General features: G+C 39.0%; 1 pseudogene; it reads left to right on the top strand.

Moving 5' to 3' along the window:
* The window catches only part of LOC120533512, a 38,369-nt pseudogene extending 22,392 nt beyond the window's left edge, over positions 1-15,977 (top strand).
* Positions 15,978-21,723: the final 5,746 nt, after the last annotated feature.

Consider the following 21,723-nt stretch of genomic DNA (forward strand, 5'->3'; position numbering starts at 1 on the left):
GCGTGAATTAATTTCTCAGCATCTTTCAATGATATAAGAGGTCTAACTTTAGCTATGTTTCTTAAGTGAAAAAATGCTGTCCTAGTGGTCTGATGAATATGCGATTTAAAATTCAGATTACAGTCAACGGTTACCCCTAAATTTTTACTTCCGTCTTAACTTTTAATCCTAGTGCATCAAGTTTATTTCTGATAACCTCACTGAATCCATTATTGCCAATTACTAAAATTTCAGTTTTCTCTTTATTTAGTTTGAGAAAATTACTATTCATCCATTCAGAAATACCAGTAAGACATTGTGTTAGTGTATCGAAAGAGTCGGAGTCATCAGGTGCTATAGATAAGTACAGCTGTGTGTCATCAGCATAGCTGTGGTAGCTCACGTTGTAACCTGAGATAATCTGACCTAACGGAAGCATGTAGATTGAGAAAGCAGCGGACCCAGGATAGAGCCTTGTGGAACACCATATCGGATATCATGTGTCTTTGAGATTTGATTACCACAACTCACAAAGAATTTTCTCCCTGCCAGGTAGGATTCAAACCAATTTAAGACACTGCCAGAGAGGCCCACCCATTGACTAAGGCGATTTCTAAGAATATTGATCAATGGTGTCAAATGCAGCACTCAGATCTAAGAGGATGAGAACAGATAAATGGCCTCTGTCTGCATTTACCAAAGTCATTTACTACTTTAACGAGTGTAGTTTCTGTGCTGTGATTTGTTCTGAAGCCTGACTGAAACTTATCAAGAATAGCATGTTTATTTAGGTGGTCATTTAACTGCATAATGACTGCCTTCTCTAGAATTTTACTTAAGAAGGGCAGGTTAGAAATGGGTCTAAAATTTTCAAAGGCAGAGGGGTCAAGATTATTTTCTTGAGCAGGGGTTTAACTACAGCAGTCTTAAGACAGTCTGGAAAGACCCCCGTATCTAATGACGAATTAACTATGTCCAGAATATTGTCAATTAGCACGCCTGATATTTCTTTGAAAAACCTGGTTGGTATTGGGTCAAGGACGCAGGTGGAGGGTTTCAGTTGAGAGATTATACTATGTAATTCAGGTAAATCTATCCTGGTGAAAGCATTTAATTTGTTTATAATGGAGTACCGGGGCTTTGGAGGTTCTGCAGTGTTGGGGAGATATACTATGTTATCTCTAATATCATTAATTTTTTGATTGAAAAATACAGCAATGTTCTCACAGGTTTCACTGGAAGTATTCTGGGGGCATTCCTTTGTGTTACCTGGGTTTAACAGACGATCAATTGTTGAAAATAAGACTCTGGGATTACTAGCATTGTTATTTATATATTAGAGAAATAGCAGCCTCTCAAGACGGACTGTGTTATTGTATTCTGTTATTTTAACTTCAATATCTCATAATGGATAGTTAGTTTAGTTTTCCTCCATTTACGCTCAGCTCTACGACATGTTCTTTTTAAATCAGACACTCTTTGGGTCTTCCATGGAATAACAGTACTAGAGATTTTTAACTGTCTTTTCAGGTGCAACTATGTCAACAGCAGTTCTTACTTTAGAATTAAAGTTTTCCACTTTACTATTTACATTATCCTCGCTATTATAGTTGGCATTATAAACGGACTGATTGCTTAGAATAGTTGTAAGCTTTAAAGCTGCTGATGAGTCAAAGAAGCGTTTTTTAACAAAATGCTTCTCATGAGTGTTTTCTATCTTTATTTCTATATTAAATAGTAGAAGGAAATGGTCTGATAGACCGATATCAATGACCTGCTTTATATCAACTTTAAGTCCTTTAGTAATCACTAAGTCTAACGTATGACCTGCTTTATGTGTAGGCTGATTTACGAGCTGCCTCAAATCAAAAGAGTCCAGGAGGTTCATGAATTCCTTTACCTTTTGGTCACACTGATTGTCGACATGAAAGTTAAAGTCGCCGACTATTAAGAGTGTGTCATAGTTTGTAACTAAAATTGACATTAAGTCAGAGAATTCCTCAAGGAAAGACGCGTTATATTTAGGAGGTCTATACACGGATAATACGAGAACGTGAGAATCTCCATGAATAACAACGGCGAGATACTCAAAGGACTTAAATTTACCAAAACTAACATCTTTACATTTTAATCGCTCGAGTAAATGTTTGCCAATCCGCCCCTTTTTCCCTGGCGGTCTGCACGAGTAAAACTGTAATCCGGGCGCAGATTCGATTAAAACTGCCGCCCATTGAGTTAAGCCATGTTTCATTTAGCAATAAAATCAATCTTTCTATCACTAATAAGATCGTTTATAAAAAATGTCTTGTTAGTTAAAGCTCTAACATTTAATAGTGCCATATTTAATGTTTCTGAAGGGCAGAGCTGAATTTTATGCGTGTTATTGGCAATCAGAACAAAAATTAAGTTATTTTTGTTAACGCCGCTCTGTGTGTACTTTTTATGTAATCTACAATCCGTTTTTATAGTCTTAATGCAGTGTTGATCTGAAGTAGTAATTTCAATTAAATTAATGGTGTTTATGCCGTACTGCCTAGATTTTTTACGTGCATTAAGATTTGTTATTAGATTATTTATGATGTGCACTTTAACGGAAGACTCTGTTAAGCCATTATGTCCTATCAAAGCAGTAGCATTACGTAAGGAGTTAGCAGTAGAAGTAGACAGTCAAGATAGACGAATTACCTTAGCGATGTTTTTGGAGAGGACCCAGGCGCCAAATCTATTCGGATGCAGTCCATCCCGCTTGAAGAAGCGCGGCCTTTCCCAAAAAAGATCCCAGTTGTCTATAAACCCGATGTCTTGATTCTCGCAGAAGCCTCTCAGCCAGTTGTTTAAACCCAGCAGACGACTGTAGTATTCATGCGATCGTCTGACGAGAGGTAGTGGACCCGAGATGAAGATTTTTGCGGATGGGGTCCTCCACTTCGTGTCTTCAACTAGTGCTGCGAAGTCAGCCTTGAGAACCTCTGACTCTCGGTGCCTTATGTCACCTAGGAAAGAAAGAGAGAAAGTTAGAGATTGGTTTCAAACCAAGAAATATAGCTGGGCCAGACATTTTCAGTGTCCAGTAAACAAAAGAGAAATTTTAAAACCGCACAAATGAATGTGCTAAAAACAAGTCATGTTTATTCATTGTTACCCTTTTAAATTTGGTCACATCTGGCACAGGCACATCAAAAAGAGCATAAAAAACAATTAAAAAGCTACAACTGAACAGAATCTGAAGCAGTAGCAATACTGTTTTTTTTTTCAACTTTTCTAATTATAACATATAAACATTTTGCTCATATCTGACCCAGGCATATCTCAAAGTTCATAACATCAAAAAAAGTCCACACTATTAGCAATAACATTTGTTTCCCGTTTGAAATAAGTTAAATATTTTGGTCATATATGACCCAGGCGCATCACAAGGTGTATTTATCAGATTAGCCAAGCACTATCACTGCTCTCAAAGCTCTCAGCGCACAAAGCCATGCATGACAAGTGATAACAGCGACTAACACACGTGAATACAACGGCTACTGCACTCTGAGGGGACACACAGGAGGGTCGTTTAAATCACCACCCGAGTCACTGGAATCCTCCTGTGCCCACCTGCCTACCGCTGCTGTTCATTGGTATCTGTGGTTTACTTCACATGGCTGAGTCCCAGATTTTAGTTTGTAGCACCCAGTCACACCGCCTATTCATTCCTCTCTGTGTGTTTCCTTTGTCGTTTTCCTTCTCAAATCGCCAAACTCCACGCGTGCACCGCTTGATTTCTGCCTTTGTTTCTCCTTTGTCACTCCGTGCCATCCAGTTCAAAGACAGTTGCGGAGGTGGTGACCGGTTTATTAACATAAAGGTGGCAGTACGCATACATTGCTTTCTGATCATGTCTGAACGACTGTGAAGGTACACAGAGGCCGTGAGTCCTAGCACTACATGTTTTGTTAATTTGGTGAAAACACATAACGTTTTAAAATTTGAAATTGACAAATCGTCAAGTATAATTATAATAACAATTCTTTACATTTACCTAGTGCTGTACTTGCAAGTCAAACTTCTTTACAAACTCTACACAAGGAGGTCCCGGGACACAAACCCATTATCTCCTTAATGTGTGCCAGCGGAGCTACCATTGCGCCACTCACACTGGTGAACTGTACTACATAATATTGTGCTTGATAGTTTAAAATTACAAATACAGAATTCCCAAAATCAAAGAATATCAACCTTAAGTTTGACAGGTGGTCACAGTATCATAGACTACTAACCACACCTCTAAACACAAAACGCACTGCATTGTGGGTTGAATGTTGCTAGGCTACACAGACTGTTGTATTCATGTTCTGTACTATTGGAGGAATTTCTGAACGCTTACAAAATGTGTCTTTCTCAGTTGTCCTCTGCATTTCTGGTTGGTCAACGGGCTGGGCAATCAGAGGTTGCTTCTGGATTGCAGGTGCCCAGTGGGCCACCATTTTAATAGGCCGGGAGTGCAGTTTTGTTCTTCAGGCTACAAAAAGGACATAGCAGCACTTCAGAAGGTCCAGAGAAGAGCAACTCGGCTGATTCAGGGCTACAGGGGTTGAGTTATGAGGAAAGATTAAAAGAGCTGAGCCTTTACAGATTAAGCAAAAGAAGATTTAGAGGAGACCTGACTGAAGTGTTTAAAATGATGAAGGGAATTAGTCCAGTGGATTGAGACGGTGACTTTAAAATGAGTTCATTAAGAACACGGGGGACACTGTTGGAAACTTGTTAAGGGTCAATGTCACACAAACATTAGGAAGTTTTTTTGTCAAACAGACAACCACAGAGACATGGAATAAGTGACCAAGTCGTGTGGTGGACAAGAGGACCTTAGGAACCTTCAGAACTCGACATGATGTTATTATAGAAGAATTCAGCAGGTAGGACTGACAAGCTTTGTTAAGCTGAATGGCCTGTTCTCTTCTGGATTGTTCTGATGTTCCTGTGCTGTGTGATGTCCTGCCAAAGCTGCAACAGGCTGTCTGTGTGGAATCTTTAACTATATGGAGTGGCATAAATGTTTGAGTAGCCGGTTGTTGATAATCACATTCCGTCATTTCATTTTCTTTTCCATTAGTGCTCGACATGAGTGCTTCATCATTACTATGAAGTTTTCTTCTTGAGTCGGACATGGAAACTGAATATGTTTATAACAAGACTCGTGTTCATGGCACATATTCACCTTTTCAGATCTTCTTCTGTAGCTATTCTCATTTTTATATATGGTCACTATGTTTGACTAGACTTCTCCAATGGAGGTTTCTCTGTGATTTTTATGACCAGTGCTTTATTGTAACATGCTACCTGTCAAGACGTGTTGTTCAGGATTACTGCACATGCTCACAACACAGTTACTCCACGTTTGATAATGTGCCGATAGAATCACGCTGTTTATAACAGTGATGTTTGACATTTGCATGGAGTTTTTGTTCATTTTTATGAAGTGCTTGAAGGAGTCTTTGAACCGTTTGCCTGGTGTTTGTGACCTGACATCCAGATATTCAGTGGTTTCCCAATTGGCAACATGTTTTTGAATCTGTGATTACTTGCTGTTATTAATATGATCCTGCAAATAACTGATTTAGATGCTACATTCATGCACCTTTATGCTTTCAAGCTGTGTTTTGTTAGGGGTTTTTCGAAATTGTTACAAATACAGCTATTAGGCGTGTACAAAAAAATAAAACAACATATCATAATAAAAGTCTCTTTATTGCACACAGTTAGTTTCTTCCTTATTTTGTGGGGATTTCTTTTAGCTGTTAAAGTTGCTGACTCTGTGTGTGGTAGGAGACCACAGATCTGTCAGTTTGTGCTACAGTAGTACAGTTTGATAAAGCAGGACGAATCAATAAAACACGAAATGCCTTTCTTGATGCCAGCCCTTCTTATCTTAATCTTACATTTAACTTTTTCAACAGTCTCTTAGTGTGGACCTCCAGAGCTCCACTCCATTGAGGAGGGTGTTACTTTATATTATACATTAGTGATGACACCCGGTTACATTATGGTGAAGGTCAGGGTTGAGGGAGGATTTATCTGACTCAAATAAACCAGGTGACAAAACACAGCAATCCATTTGGCTGTCCAGTGAACTACTCAATCGCAGACCCCTTCAGCTGGACTATTGTCACTACCCAATCTGCGCTGCCTGCCTGGTCTGCACACATGCATATTGAAAGTCTACTTCATTACACAGTTTACGGTGCTGACCAATCTGTTTTACACAAGCATTAATAAATTATGAAGTGTGTGATATCATATCTGAGCTGATGTGCTTCATGAAGAAAATAAAATAAACTCCACTTTACGGCACGGTGTACTGATTCACTGCTGACAGGGCTGTATTTTCAGTTCAGTTCCACATTAGTTGACCATAATGAGAATATAATGGAAATACTTTGTTGTTCTGCTGAGATTCATCGTAGGCTGTGTCTTCAGGGTTTTTTTAAGCAGGTTACTTTTCTAATTTTTATTACACAACAAGGCAAATTTACACATAAGAAAGGATTAATAAATAATACAGGGATGTTGCTGGATTCAAGACCTTGACAGATTTTGGTGGCCCCATAAATGTCTAATTTAAATAAAAACAATAATAAACTGTAAAATAAAATGTTATTTTTCAAAATGAAAGAAAACTTACAGTAAGATGGAAAATTGTTTTTTTTTTTTGTATGCTTCCACTTTATTTACAGTATATTTGAAAAGTGTTCTCTTACTTTTTCTGATTACAAAGTCTTTGATCAGATCCTCACTTTAAGGTGGTGATCATTCATTCAGATTGAAATGGCAGGGAGGCAACTGAAGATCTCGGCTGAAAGCAGTGAACTGTAAGAGAGAAATGAGTGGAGATCTGTGAGTCCCCACCACTGAGGTGGTAGAAGAATCCATGAGATGAAGTAACATTGACAAAGGAACAAATGTACAAGGAAAAGAAAAGTGAACCCAACACCAGTCCTTGAAGCACATCTGTAGTAATGTTCTGTCAGGAAGACAAGGAGTTAGACCAGGAGACACAAAAGGATCGGTCCGGGAGGGAGAACTTGAACCTGTTCAAAGCAGAGCCGCTTTTTCCAATTTAATTAGGAGAAGAGATAAGCAGGGGGTGGTGAACCATAACAAAGGCTGATGAAAGGGCAAGGAGGATGAGGAGCAGAGCAGATCTAAGAGCATTTGTGACTAAAAGCAGTGGAGTATCAGTAGAGGGACCCTTGGAGAATCCACACTGATGTAGATCTAGTTGATTATAGTCCGAGAGAAATGAAGAGAGGTGTTTATGGACTATGAGTTCTAGGTTATTGGACAGAAATGGCAGAATGGACATCCATCCATTATCCAACCCGCTATGTCCTAAGTACAGGGTCACGGGGGGTCTGCTGGAGCCAATCCCCGCCACAGGGCGCAAGGCAGGAAACAAACCCCGGGCAGGGCACACACACACACACTAAGCACACACCAGAGACAATTTAGAATCGCCAATGCACCTAACCTGCATGTCTTTGGACTGTGGGAGGAAACTGGACCACCAGAGGAAACCCATGCAGACACGGGGAGAACATGCAAACTCCACGCAGGGAGGACCCTGGAAGTGAACCCGAGTCTAATAACTGCGAAGCACCAGCACTACCCACTGTGGCAGAATGGACGCAGGATGGCAATTCTCAATGTCAGAGAGGAGAGAGAGAGTTTTTGAGAATAAGGATTGCACAGGACGTATAGAAATCAGTAGAGAAGATACTGGGGGTCAGTGAAGCATTGAAAAGAGAAGAAATGTAGGGGATCGAGGAAGGAGAGATGGACTGTAGAAAGGTGTGAATCAATGGGGACCATAGCACAGGGGTCTAAAATGTCTGAGTCATTTAAAGTAGTGAAGGATGAAAGAGGAGAATGACACAGAGGAAATTCAGAAGATGTCTTTGGCGTCTTTTGGTGACTTTGAAAGAGAAGACAAAAGCAAAATCATCAGGAAAGAATGACAAAGGTCTTGGGGCAGCAGGAGGACTTAAGAGCGACTTAAAGGTAGAGAAGAGGTGGTGAGCATTTCTTTCAGAGTATGCAGTTAAAACAGATTTCTTTTCATTTAGAAGAGAGAAAAAGAGAGGAGGGACCTAAACTGATCCTGGAGGGATGGAAATTTCTTATTATGAAAAAAATATATATATATTTATATATATATATATATATATATATATTTATATATATATATATATTTATATTTATATATATTATTGTATCAAAAATTAAAAAGACGGCAAGAATTTTTACTAAATTTTACAAGAGCTATTTACAAGTAATCAAAAGCGAAGGAAAAAAAGAAAAATTGGAAAAAAAAATCTCAGTCCATGATCAGAAAACCAAACGGCTCAGTGGCAGCTCCTAACAAATGCAGCTCCTCTGTTGACTCTGTTGGTTTAAGGGGCTCCCATAAGGCAGCCAGACACTGAGCAACCCAGCCTCTCTCCAGACAGAGCGTGCTCGCTTAACTGTCACGTGATCCTATGTCAGCTGTTGTCATCCAACGCGACAGCTACTGTAGCCTCACTGCTACTGTCTTGCTTTGTGAAACACTACAGACGCAGGACTGTTGCTGAGTGAGACAGAAGTGTGAATGAGTTTAGAAACAATCCCATCGCTAAGAGGCTGGCAGTAAGTGCTCTGAATTTTGGGGATGTATTTTATGAATGTGTGAGTTTTCATTCGCTCCATTAGAATCGCTGCGTGCGACTTGAGTGAGAGTCGATCGGCGTGTTCGTTAGCCTCCCGCCAAACTTTGCTCGAGTGAATCCTCCTGTGGCCACCCGCGTGCTGTTTCTGTTCATTGTTATCTGCGGTTCAGTTCACGTAGCTGAGTCCCAAATTTTAATTCGTAGCACCCAGTTCACCTGTTCATTTCTCTTCGTGTGTTCCATTTTTCAATTCCTTCTCGAATCGCAGACATCGGGTAGACGGCCATTCCACACGTACGGCGCTTTGATTTCTACCTTTGTTTCTCTTTTGTCCCTCCGCGGTGTCCAGTTCAATGGCGTCGGGAAGTGGTGACCGACCGGCCATTAAAAGAATAGTGAGGAGTCAGATTAGTACAAGTGAAAAAGAAATGGAGTCCATGACCGTGGAGAATACGAATAAGTATTAGAGAGAATAGAGAATATGAGCAGCCGAAAGACAGCAGATAATCTGACATCTCCTTAGTGTGCATTCAGCCCCTCCACTTCACAGTGCGAGCAGCGTCCTGCGAGAAAGAGATTGAACAAAAGTTTAAAAGTAAAAGTGAAAATAATGCATATGTAACAATTCCCATGAAAATAACAATCTCTTTAAACTGTATATCCGGATAACCAAACCTGGCGATGGGTTGATTACGTATCAGTCAGGGTGGAGCGTTAAGAAAGACTGAGGCGCACAAGGCCTCCACCATGCCAATCTCACAATACTGGGAGGTGCTGCTACTGTTTAATAGGAGTTTATTATTGTGTTAAGTACTAAAATATTTGTGTGCAGAGTGTAGTTAAAGAATTATGAAGCTCATAAACTTGACATTTGTTTCAAAGTTGTTGATAATGACAGTTGTTTTGAAGAACGTTTTTGTCCTGGAGCATGTCAGATTTGCCAACCACAGTTCGTTGATCTCATTGCCTGACCACATTAATTTAAACAATTGTCACATTTACCGTTTGTGTGCCGACCATTCAGCACAGTTGTGCTCAGCCGTTTCTAACAGCCAATAGCATCCTGATGATGACGCCTGTGATGTACAAAGGGTTAACAGCTGTAGCTCTTCAGCAGCAATCTTCGCCCTTTGTTTTATTTTATTTTATTTTTTTCCAATTTTGCTTTCCTATCTGAAACACAAAACAACAGAAAGAGGAGCATCTCTTATTTTTTTTAGGTTCAAAAGCTGCAGTTTCTTACTCCTCTTCACTTAACTCTGTGCCTTCTACTTCAGGGAAACATTCACTGGTTGTCAGCTCTCCTGCACACACAGTCTGCCCCTAAAACTAAAAACAAAATCAAACCTGTTTAAATTTATCTTAGCGAGTCGCAGACTAGTTGAAGTCAGACATTGGGTGTCTCACATTAGGCGGCCATCTTTAAAGGGACACACTGCCAACTGCCTCCATCTCACTAAGATTATGTAAATGAAGGCTGTGATTTAAATAATGGGGCAGTTTCACATTAGACAAGTTGACCAGCGATTTTAAGTTCCTTCATCATATGGCCCTGTTTCTTAACATAATCCTGAGGCCTAACTTGTATAAACCTTCCTTAACATTAACTATTAACAAAATTCTGGGACCCTAACAATATTGAATGTTTAATCAAAATAGTGAATACTGTTGACACTCAAATGTGCAAGATGGCTTCCTTCTTTTTCTGGCCTGTTTGATTCTCCTTTTATTCCAAAACTCATTTTACACCTAATGTGACATGAAAGTGACGAGTTACTGTCTGATTTCTATGGGCTGACTGACTTGACATCAGCTTTAACTAACAAGATGTTATAAAAATCAAATATCTTTAGATCTGAATGATGCAGTTTTAATGGAATTGATTCATTTTTTCCCACAGACAGAGAAAACTGTGCCATTTACTCTAACATTTAAATGGATGTGAAAGAGGAGACGTGTGAGGCTGACCTGATTATTATGGAGGAGGGGACCATAAATTTCAAGGAGGAGGACTGTGAGTGGGAGAGTGTCCACCCCAAACAGGAGAGTCTGGACATCAAGGAAGAGGACAGTGAACTGGTGTCAGTGATTATTATAGAGCATGATGAAGAGGAGTGTTTCAGCACTGAGATAAACTACTGTAGGAGTACGGAGAGTGTCAAGGAAGATGACCTTCATTATGAAGATCAAGATGGAGCAGTGACCGGGTTAGTCTCTTCTTATAGCAGACACTCTTCATCTCTGGAGTCTTTTATCAATGTAAAACATGAATCATTACAGTCTGACAAAAAGACAACTGAAGAAATTTCATCACCTAGAACTGAGGAAGGTCAGCCACCAACTAAGATGTCATCTAAAACAAGTAAGTGAAAAATAACAGTTGGTGTACTTTTTAGGGTGAGGGTTATGGGCCTGAAAGTGCTGTCTTGTGCTTTTTTTAATGAAACTTAGATAAACGTTCAAACTTTATTAAACACTGTAATTTCACTACATTTTACAGGGTTTAGGAGTCTGTACTTTTTTCCGTTATTGTTTGTAGCATTATGCAAACACTCTAAGCCTGTCTTTGGTAAAAAGAAAGTTTGTGAACCCTTTGGAAGTTCTTTTATTTCTGCAATAATTCCTCCTAATTCTGTGGTCTGATCTTCAATTAAGTTTCGATAACAGACAAACACAGTCGTCTTAAACTAATAACAAACAATGAGACCCTTGTCATTCCTGAATACATTGTTTAAACATGGGAACAGTCCAGTTTGTGACCCCCTGTCTTTAGAAACTTTCTGATCCTCCTTTAGCTGCAATGACCTTCACAAAACATTTCCTTCAGCTGCTACTAAGGGTTCAATTTCTTGTCCATTCATCATTTCCAAAGTTTTCAGTTCCTTGATATCTCAGGGATTCCTTCAATGATCAAGTGACTTCAGGTAAAGCCAATGAATTCTAAGCTCTTCTGATTGGCCGGTCCGGACCACCAGCTTTCTTCTGTTTAAGCCTTTCTCTTTTAGATTTCTTCTTTTGTTTCAGCTGATTGTCTTTTTCATTATCTAACTTCTCTCAAGTTTTCACTATCATAACATCTTCCATCAGATTTCTTTGTAACAATTTTTAATTCAGTGCTACATTGATGGTGGCATCCTGTCCTGATCCTGCAGAAGCAAAAAAGCCGTAAACTGTGATTCTACCATGAGGTGATAGCAATGGTGTGCAGTGATCATTTACCTCCAAACCACTGTGAAATGGGGACACACACATGGTGGTATGGGGATTCAGGCATTCAAAAGACCAACACACCAGACCAGGGGTAAGTGACATTTATAAAACTTTGTATTGAATTGAGCGTGAAAATAATCGCACACCACAAAAAAAAAATAAATAAATAAAACAGGAAATATAAGATTTTTAAACTAGATGTATGCACATTACTACAAAATTTAGTTTTTGTAAATCATAGTCACTTTTTAAATATGTATATATGAACACTCCTTTAACTGCCACTCTGAAAACATTCACATATGGACCCTGCCTAATCTGTCCCCTCTGTATACAATCATGATGCTGCAGAACTTCATGGGCTGGTAGATCAGCCTCTTCCTCCTCGATCCTTAAGACCCCATCATCACCTTCATTCAAGAATATCTGACTTTGCTCTTCATCTGAGAGTGAAAGATCACACATGTAGTTAATGCGCCTCTCCTCTGTGCTGTGGCGTTCAGGAAAGGTGTAGGGCAAAACTGTCTGTGCAGGAATCCACTGTCACCTGGCACATGTAATGACATGATTGCTGTTATAATGAATAGGTCAGGTCATATGAAACACTGAGAGTTCAGCAGGTTACTTCACCAACACATACTTCACCATGTAAAGCAACATCTGTCAAATCTGTCTCAAAATAAATGAATCGTGGTTTGAGTGAGGCCATGGAGATGTGACATTTGTCAGCCACATCTTGGATGACTTGTGTATTAATGGAATGTCACTGCTTACGGTTAACAAAAGCAGCTTCAATCTTACTAGGTGCCGTTTTTGCAATACGAGTGCAGTATAGTGTTCCAGTTGTGTTAGGAGAGCTGGACACAGCTGCAGATTGACTTTTTGTGTTGGCAAAAACATGTCATGTGTTATGTTTGTACACCTGTTATGGTGTATGAAATCTGTACATTTTGGTTTCCATTATATTTTGTTTGAGACAAGACAACAGATGAACTAAGACAAATCAAAGCAGGTTTTCTTCCCTTACACATTACTTTTATAACAGTTGTTCACAGCTTAGTGTGAATTTGGTATTGCAGCCTGGGAAAGGATGATGAGCCATGCCTCAGGCTATTGATTAGTTTATGGATGGACATCTGGAACAACAATTTGGTTTATAGCCTGGGAAAGCAAGATCTACTGACACCTCAGAGAACATTAAAGGTTTTGTTGTTTGGGAAAACGGACAGTGAATTAATTCATCAATCATTTTGACAGCCAGACAATCAGGTGCATGTTTTGTGAAACCAAGACATAACATTTCATAATAAATATGCCTTGGTTTGAAAGCAACGTCAGACAGAAGAGAAGAAGAAGAAGAAGAGGAACGGACGAAGACAGCACTGGTCATCAGAAAGGCATCATGAACATCGATTGCTAAATCAAACACCTCCGTGTGACATTCATCCTTGTCATCTGTAACTTTTTTGTAAGCTTTTTCTAAAGACTATATATATTCAGACTTTCATATCAATACCTATTTTCTATTTTTCTTTGTTCCAGTGGTATTATTATTCTTGTAATAAATACCATGCTGCTTTTAACTTTCTGTGATTTGTCTTAATGTCTAGAGTGATTGAATTAATAAGTTAGATTTCTTTGAGCACCTGGTGTAGCCAGATTTTTTGCCATTATATCTTTGCGGCGAGGTTTATAAGGCTGAGAGTGAGGGCGCCACTCAATAGAAGGAACAGTACGAGAAGAAGAAGGTATTCTTAGCTGATAAATGGCCTATAGTCAAGAGTGCTGAGTCTTTGTATGTTTAAATGTATTCTTGTAGACCAAAAGTAATATTTAGGTCTGAGATATCACTAAAACATTGTATGTTGTTCATGCCGATAATAAGTAAGTCTCTTGAAGTGCTGAGTGACAGGCTGTTTTATTCCTATTTATTTTACTATTTTAACTTCTTGGCTCCTATAATTGTGCTCATGTGATGAGTTGTTGAAATACAAATGAAAAAAATGAAAAGTTGAGTCTCTAATCACTTGCTACTTAAGTCTTATCTACTTAAGTCTTATGATTGTTTTGTTCATAAATTAAACCAGTATTTATGTAATGTTATAAGATAATGTCAGTATGAAAGCGGTGGGTTTAAAACAATTTTTTTTTTATCTTTTAAAGATTATACAGGAATTAAACTTCACTGCTGTTCTGAATGTGGCAAACTGTTTTCACACAGAAGCCATCTTCAGAGCCACCAAAGAATTCACACAGGAGAGAAGCCATATGACTGTTCTGAATGTGGTAAAAAGTTTTCACAGAGGAGAAGTCTTCAGCACCACAAAATAATCCACACAGGAGAGAAACCGTATGACTGTTCTGAATGTGGCAAAAAGTTTACACAGAGAAGCTATCTTCGGAACCACCAAATAATTCACACAGGACAGAAGCCATATTGTTGTTCTGAATGTTGTAAACAGTTTTCATGGAAAAGCAGTTTTGAGAACCACCAAAGAATTCACACAGGGAGAGAAGCCTTATTGCTGCTCTGAATGTGGAAAACAATTCTCTTACAGTAGTAATTTTCAAATACACATTAAAACTCACTTAGTTGAGAAGCCGTATCGCTGCTCTGTATGTGACAAAGAGTTTTCACAGAGAAGCTATCTTAAGAACCACCAAAGAATTCACACAGAACAGAAGCCATATTGCTGTTCTGAATGTGGTAAACAGTTTTCAGAAAGAAGCTATCTTCAGAGCCACCAAAGAATCCACAAAGGGGAGAAGCCATATGACTGCTCTGAATGTGGTAAAAAGTTTTTCGTGGATAAACAATCTTCAAAGCCACCTAAGAATTCACACAGGACAGAAGCCATATTGTTGTTCTGAATGTGGTAAAAAGTTTTCACGGAGGAGCAGTCTTCGGAACCACCAAATAATTCACACAGGACAGAAGCCATATTGCTGTTCTGAATGTGATAAACAGTTTTCACGGAGAAGCTATCTTAAGAAGCATCAAAGAATTCACACAAGAGAAATAAATGACAGAAAATACCCCACCTTGTCCACAGATAAACACAGTACAATGCTAAGCAGCAGAATAAAGAATTCAAAAAGTTTGATAAAAACAAAAGATCTAATTGGGGAAACAACAAGTAAAGTGGTAAATGCACTGCCCCCCTCCAACAGCCTCATGTGGTAACAGAACTTACTCATGCATGACTTATGAGAGGCGAACTAAGACCAAAAGATGTACGCCTCATCATAGGTGCACAAAACAGTGTTTTTGGACACGTAGTGATTCAGATCAAAAATACAAAAACAAAAGAAACTTCTTCTGCCAGATAGAGCTAGAAACAGTCACACAGCTTGAGGTACTGATTATTGAAGGATTATACACTGCACAACACCACAAAGTGGCCAGGCTCATTCACTGGAAACTCTGCAAGAAGTACAACTTACCAGCACCAGAAAGACACTGGGACCATAACTCAGACAGCACAATGGAAAATGAGGAGTTACAGGTCACTTGTAGCACAGCAATACTGACTGACTGAAAAATAGAGGCCAGAAAACCAGATGTAAGAAATCCTGGATAACAGAAGTATTAGTTCCTAGTGAAAACTCAGTCCTAAGAATGGAGAGGCAAGAAAGAAATGAAATATCAAGAAATGCAGTCTAAGATATGACAAATTAAATGTGGACTGCAAAACAGAAACGGAAGAGGTGCCTGTTGTAGGATGAACAGGACTGATAAAGAATAACGTTCAGGCCCATCTTAACAAATTACAATACCTCCTTATGACCTGCAAAAAGAAGCCTTATTAGGAACAATGCAAGTTCTACATTGAGTCCTTGAGGGAAACTTACAAAAGTGAGAAGTTAATCAGTACAATAAGACTGTCCTGACTAAAGAGTGAAGTTCACTCCTGTTTTGATGGTAAGCACACCAAGAAAATTTGGAAGAATGAAACCTGAGAGAAGCTGAATTGTTGTTCTGAATGTGGTAAACAAATCAGGCACAGAAATACTCTTCTGATGCACATTAAAATTCACAAAGGAGAGAAGTCATATGGGTGTTCTGAATGTGGCAAACAGTTTTCATGGAGATACAACATCTACATTGTTTATATAGCACATTTTCATATAAACAATGTAGCTCAAACTGCTTTACAAGATGAAATAAAAATGAAGTTAATATAAAACATAAAGAAGATTAGGCAATAATGTACAGTTTGTAACAAAGAAAAAGGTAATGTTGAATGGCCAAGTGGACAGAAAAAAAGCAAATAAAATAAAAAAAAAAACTCCAGTTAGGCCAATGAGAAAAAAATCTGCAAGGGATCCAAGGCCAAAATACCGCCTGGCCACCTCTAGGCATTCTAGGTAACATTGTACCTAAATCAGTCCTCATGGTTTATATGCTTCACATGAAGAGTTTGATGATGATGGCCATGTGGACACCTTGGACACCCGCCATTCAATCCATAAACACGAGGCAGTGTGGTATGTTGATCAGGAGGTGGTGGAGCACATGGTCACCACAGACGAAATGGAGAAGACAGCAGAGAACAGTACAGATTAATATGGAACTGCACAACCCAGAGGAAAAAATGTCCAGTGTCCATATAGACAAATAGGGATACAACTAAAATGTAGCTATGAAAAAGCCATTTTAAAATAATGTGTTTTTATCATTACGTTTAATATTCTGCAGTATTAGCCTGGTGAATTTCTGTTGGTAAAGTATTTTAAATTTAAGGTGTGTCACTGCAAAAGGCCACGTCACCAATTCTTTTCAGATTGGATCTTGAAATTCTAAGTAGACCTTCATTTGAAGATCTGAGGTTATGACTGGGAGTGTAAGGGGACAGACATTCCAAAATGTAGGACTGGGTGAGATTATTTAAGGCTGTGTAAACCATTACAGTCGGTCGATCTACTTACGAACAGGTTCCATTCTAAAAGTCTGTTTTTAAGTTCATTTTGTTCATAAATCCAGCACGTATTGGCATCTGTTGATAAATGTTTTAGTTTCAGACAGCTCTTGATTTGGACATATAAATAATGTTTTTGGTAGTTTTTAATGTGCTAATGTGAGCAAATTACAAGTATTGTACATGTAGTCAATCCTACTAGAAATATATGTATGAATTAATTTCTCAGAATCCTCCTTATTTAGAAAACGCCTTCATTTCCAAACATTTTTCAAATTGAAGAAACATGTTTTGGACAAGTTTGAGATGTGCGGTTTAAATGACATACTAGAGTCAAAATAACACCTAGATTGTGGGCTGATTCAGTAAAGTTAATGGTGATTCTGAGTTAAATGATAACAAAATATTGTGTTAAGCGTCATTCCCTCCAATAGTTAACATCTCTGTTTTATCTGTGTTTAATTCACTAATCCACTCATTTAATTCACTAACCTAACTAATTAAAGACAACATCAGAGAACCATCATTTGGTTTTGATGAAAGGTGGTTTAACTGGGTGTCATCTGCATATGAGTGAATATTAACATAATGTTTCCTAATGACAGATCCCAGTGAAAACATGAAAAGTGAAAACAGTAAAGGTCAGAGTACTGAGCCCTGCGGGACACCATATCTCACTTCTGTGTGTAATGAAGTCCTGTCAGCACATTTCTGTACGTGTTGGAATTGATTTGATAAATAAAAACTAAACCAGGCGAGCACACTGCCTGTGAGCCCAACGTCATTTTCTAGCCTCTGAGGTGAAATAGAATGGTTAATGGTGTCAAATGCTGTGCTTAAGTCTAACATCAGAGTTTCAGTGGAGTTTCCATCATCAGAGGATATCAGAATGTCATTTACAACATGCATTAGTGCCATTTCTGTACCCACATTAAAACTCACAAAGAGGAGAAGCCAAATGACTGCTGTAAATGTGGCAAAGAGTTTTTGCAAAGAAACAACCTTTTGACTCACAATAGAATTCAAACAGGGAGAAGCAGTTTGTCTGTAATAAATGTGGCAAACACTTGAATAACATTTATTGGTCAAATATAAACACATACAAGGAATTGAACTCCAGTTTTGATGACACTCCAGAGGGCTGTTCCACGAAGCGAGCTAACCTCAAAATCCAGGCTTATTTTGATAATCCCGGTTTAATTTCTCGAAATTCGGTTCCACGAACGAGGCTAACCTGAAGCTCCGCTTAATTACTATGTCAACATATGCTCTTGGACAAGCCTGCTCCGTGGCAGGTTAGTTGTGAAGCTTAGCTTAGCTTGAATATGATTGGACAAGCCATGTGATGTCACAGCACGATATTCTGCGGGGCTGGGATTATTCTGCTGCTGTTCACTTCCTCTTTCGCACACATTGACCTTCCAATATAAAATTATTACAGATTACATGCAGGCGATTGTAATTACTTAGAAAGTATAAAATGACAAGGAGTGCATTGAAGGCTTTTACATGAATAACCATGGCGTGCCCATTTATTCATAATCCAGTTAATGAGGGAGCGAGGCTCATTCGTAGAGCTTTAAGGCAACAGGTTCCACAATTACTTGCCCAGGATAGATCCGTTGCATTTTTGGATGATTATTTATCTGGCTATAGATTTAGTAGACACAGTATTGCATATTTGTGTCAGTTATTGGAACCTTACATTTCTAAAAACACACGTCGCTCTAAAGCCCTTATGGTTGCACAGTCTTTGTGTATCGCTTTGCGTTATTTTGCCAGTGGTTCATTTCTGTACAGTGTGGGGGATGCTGAACATTTAAGCAAAGCTACAGTGTGCCGTGAAATCAGGAAGGTTTGCGTTGCATTAAAGTCCTTTTTAAATATATTCATTACCTTTCCTGGCCAACGAGGAATTGTTGCCATTAAGGAAACTTTCTTTGGAATTAATGGTGCTTAATCTTTAAACATCTACTCATTTACAGCACATAAATCATTACCTGATAAGTAACTGAATTTAATTTGTCAGGCTTTCCTAACGTCATTGGAGCCATTGACTGTACACACGTGAGGATAAAGGCTCCAGCAGGTCCAACAGAGCCTGATTACATAAACCGCAAATCATATCACAGTATTAATGTACAGGTAAGTACTGATAATATCTCACATTTATATACAAGAGGTGAAAGTGTAGTCGTCCAACATTAGCAATGTATGTCATTACCATTTCCTAAAATGTTTCAGATGGTATGCACTGCTGAACATCTAATTTCAAACATTGTGGCAAAATGGCCAGGATCAGTACATGATGCCAGAATTTTTCGAGTCTTCACTGGCTCAAAGCCTCAGACAAGGCAAGTCAACTAAAATTCACAAATATACTATAGTTTATTATACTACAGTCTAATGTGTCTACTTTCCATTATAGGAATTTTTCCTGGTGTGCTGCTTGGTGACAGAGGATACCCATGTCTACCGTTTCTTCTCACACCATATACAGATCCTGCAACGCAAGCAGAAAGACATTTCAACCATGCCCATAAGACAAGGGCACGCATTAAAATGACATTTGGACAGTTAAAATCCAGGTTTAACTGCCTGCGGCATCTCCGAGTTACACCAGACAGAGCGTGTGACATTGTAGTAGCCTGTGCAGTTTTGCATAATGTGGCAATACTGCAGCAGGAGCGTATGCCAATAATGACGCTTTCTTCACTTGCTGCCAGGACCTTTTCGTTCCACTCATGTTGCCCCTGAAACCAAGCATTATTAATAATTATATTAATAATTACAATTATATATCACTTTTTATCCAAGATGAACCCATATAATTAACATGCTGTCCTGTTTATCAGTGTGTTAAAATAACCTTAAAGTACCTTACAACTGGTAACAAAATGCATATGTAAAAGGAAATTTTAATGACTATACATTTTGAAGGCTTGAAACTGTTCTTATTTAGTTGTTAAATAGTTTGACATCCTTAACACAAAAGTTACTAAAATCATGTTCTTACGCATTTAACTTGTCAGCTATTTTCTGCCATGCAGCCTCACGAGCTTTGATAATACAGCTCGTGTTCCCCTTTCTAGTTATTATAGCTTTGTAGTCCTCATAGGCTTGTAATAATAATAATTCTTGCTCATACTGCGAAAAAACGCAGCTCTTTCCTTAGTTTCCATTCTTACTTATCCAGCATCGATTAACAAGGCTGCCTTTTATATCGCGTGGGCCAAGACGAGCCTCGCTTATCAAGCTTGGCTTGAATTAGCGGAGATTAAATACACCTGAATTTTGTTCGTGGAACTCAATGAGCCTGAAGTGAACTGTTAGGCTAACTCAAGCGAGGCTATTACAAATAATCCTCCATTTTATAAGCTCGCTTCGTGGAACAGCCCCCAAGTGTAAGTTACATAATTGACAAACACACAACACTTAAATCACACACCCGAGATAAGAAAACAAAAAAAGCGAGACAGAGAATATATTTATATATATTTTTTTTTTTTTTTGGGGTGGGGTTAATACCTCTTTATGGCCATCAAAGACAAGTTTATTATAATACATATTCAGGTTGGGGAGCATGCACTCGTACATAGTGGCCGCACCCACTACACGACAAAACAACTTGGGATCCCGGTTGGCAGCCCCCCAGACAGACACGTGGTCCAGTCCCACCCTCCAGAAATCACCCTCTATCTGCCACAGCCAGGAGTTATGTGGGTGACCCCTTGACCTGGTCCAGTCACTCAGGTCCCCAACAATGAGGATCTTACTAACTGATCACCCTTGGGGGAAACATGCCACATGGCTGTAGTGCTGTAACTGACACTCCCTCATAATGCAGATCATGTGCTTCATTCGGGACTCCATGAGCAACACAAAGTCAACCAATGGTACCCAGGGATTTTCTAGAGAGACACAGTACCAGAGGAGTCCAGTCTTCATCTCAGGTCACTGGATAGCGTCCATGTCTTGTAACCATATAGCAAGACAGGAAACACCAGGACTCTAAAGACCTGGACCTTCGTCCTTTTGTATAGATATCTTGAGTACCACACACCCCTTTCCAGTGACTTCATGACCCCTCTATGCTCTCCCAATCCGTCTACTGACTTCATAGGACAAGTCACCAGAGTCACGAATGTCACTGTCAAGGTAAGTAAACCTCTCAATGAGGTCAACACTCTCTCTGCAGACAGACACACTGCTGATGGCCGTGCCCAAGAGGTTATTAAAGGCCTGGATCAATACATATTACTTATGTATCAGTTACATTTACAGATTGAAACTTGACAGATGTTTGTTTGTAGTTCATATCTCATTGAGCCTCCATTTGACTCCATCAGGTCCTAGTGGTGTGCTGAACACATCAGCCTGTCTTTAGAGTCTCTGAAACTGGAGGAGGTCAGGAGTCCACACTAAGAGTCTTTTGAAAAAGTTAAATGTAAGATTAGGATAAGAAGGGCTAGCATCAAGAAATGCATTTGGTGTTTTAGCAATTCATCCTGCTTTATCAAACTGTACTTTAACAGCTGAAAGAAATCCATCACAAAATAAGGAAGAAACTGTGTGCAAAGAAGAGACTTGTGTTATGATACACCAGTACAGTGAATACACTTGACTTGATTGTACTCCGTTGACCCTTGACCTTCATTGACCATAAATGTGTACGAAATTGCAGGTGTGTAGGTCGAATGGTTTGGGAGCTGCAGGTGACTGTAAAGGCACATTACACACAACCGTGATTTGACTTTATTTGGTTGACCTTTGACATTTGAGGTCAATCACTCCAAAAGTGGAGAGTAGAGGTCACATAATATAATATGTATACCAAATTTTAGTTAAATAGATCAAATGGTTTGGGAGCTACAGTGTTAATTGTAAACACTCATGTGTCTTGGCGACAAACATCCTCGTGATAA

This window comes from Polypterus senegalus, chromosome 8 (assembly GCF_016835505.1).
Source record: "Polypterus senegalus isolate Bchr_013 chromosome 8, ASM1683550v1, whole genome shotgun sequence".
Taxonomy (NCBI): domain Eukaryota; kingdom Metazoa; phylum Chordata; class Cladistia; order Polypteriformes; family Polypteridae; genus Polypterus; species Polypterus senegalus.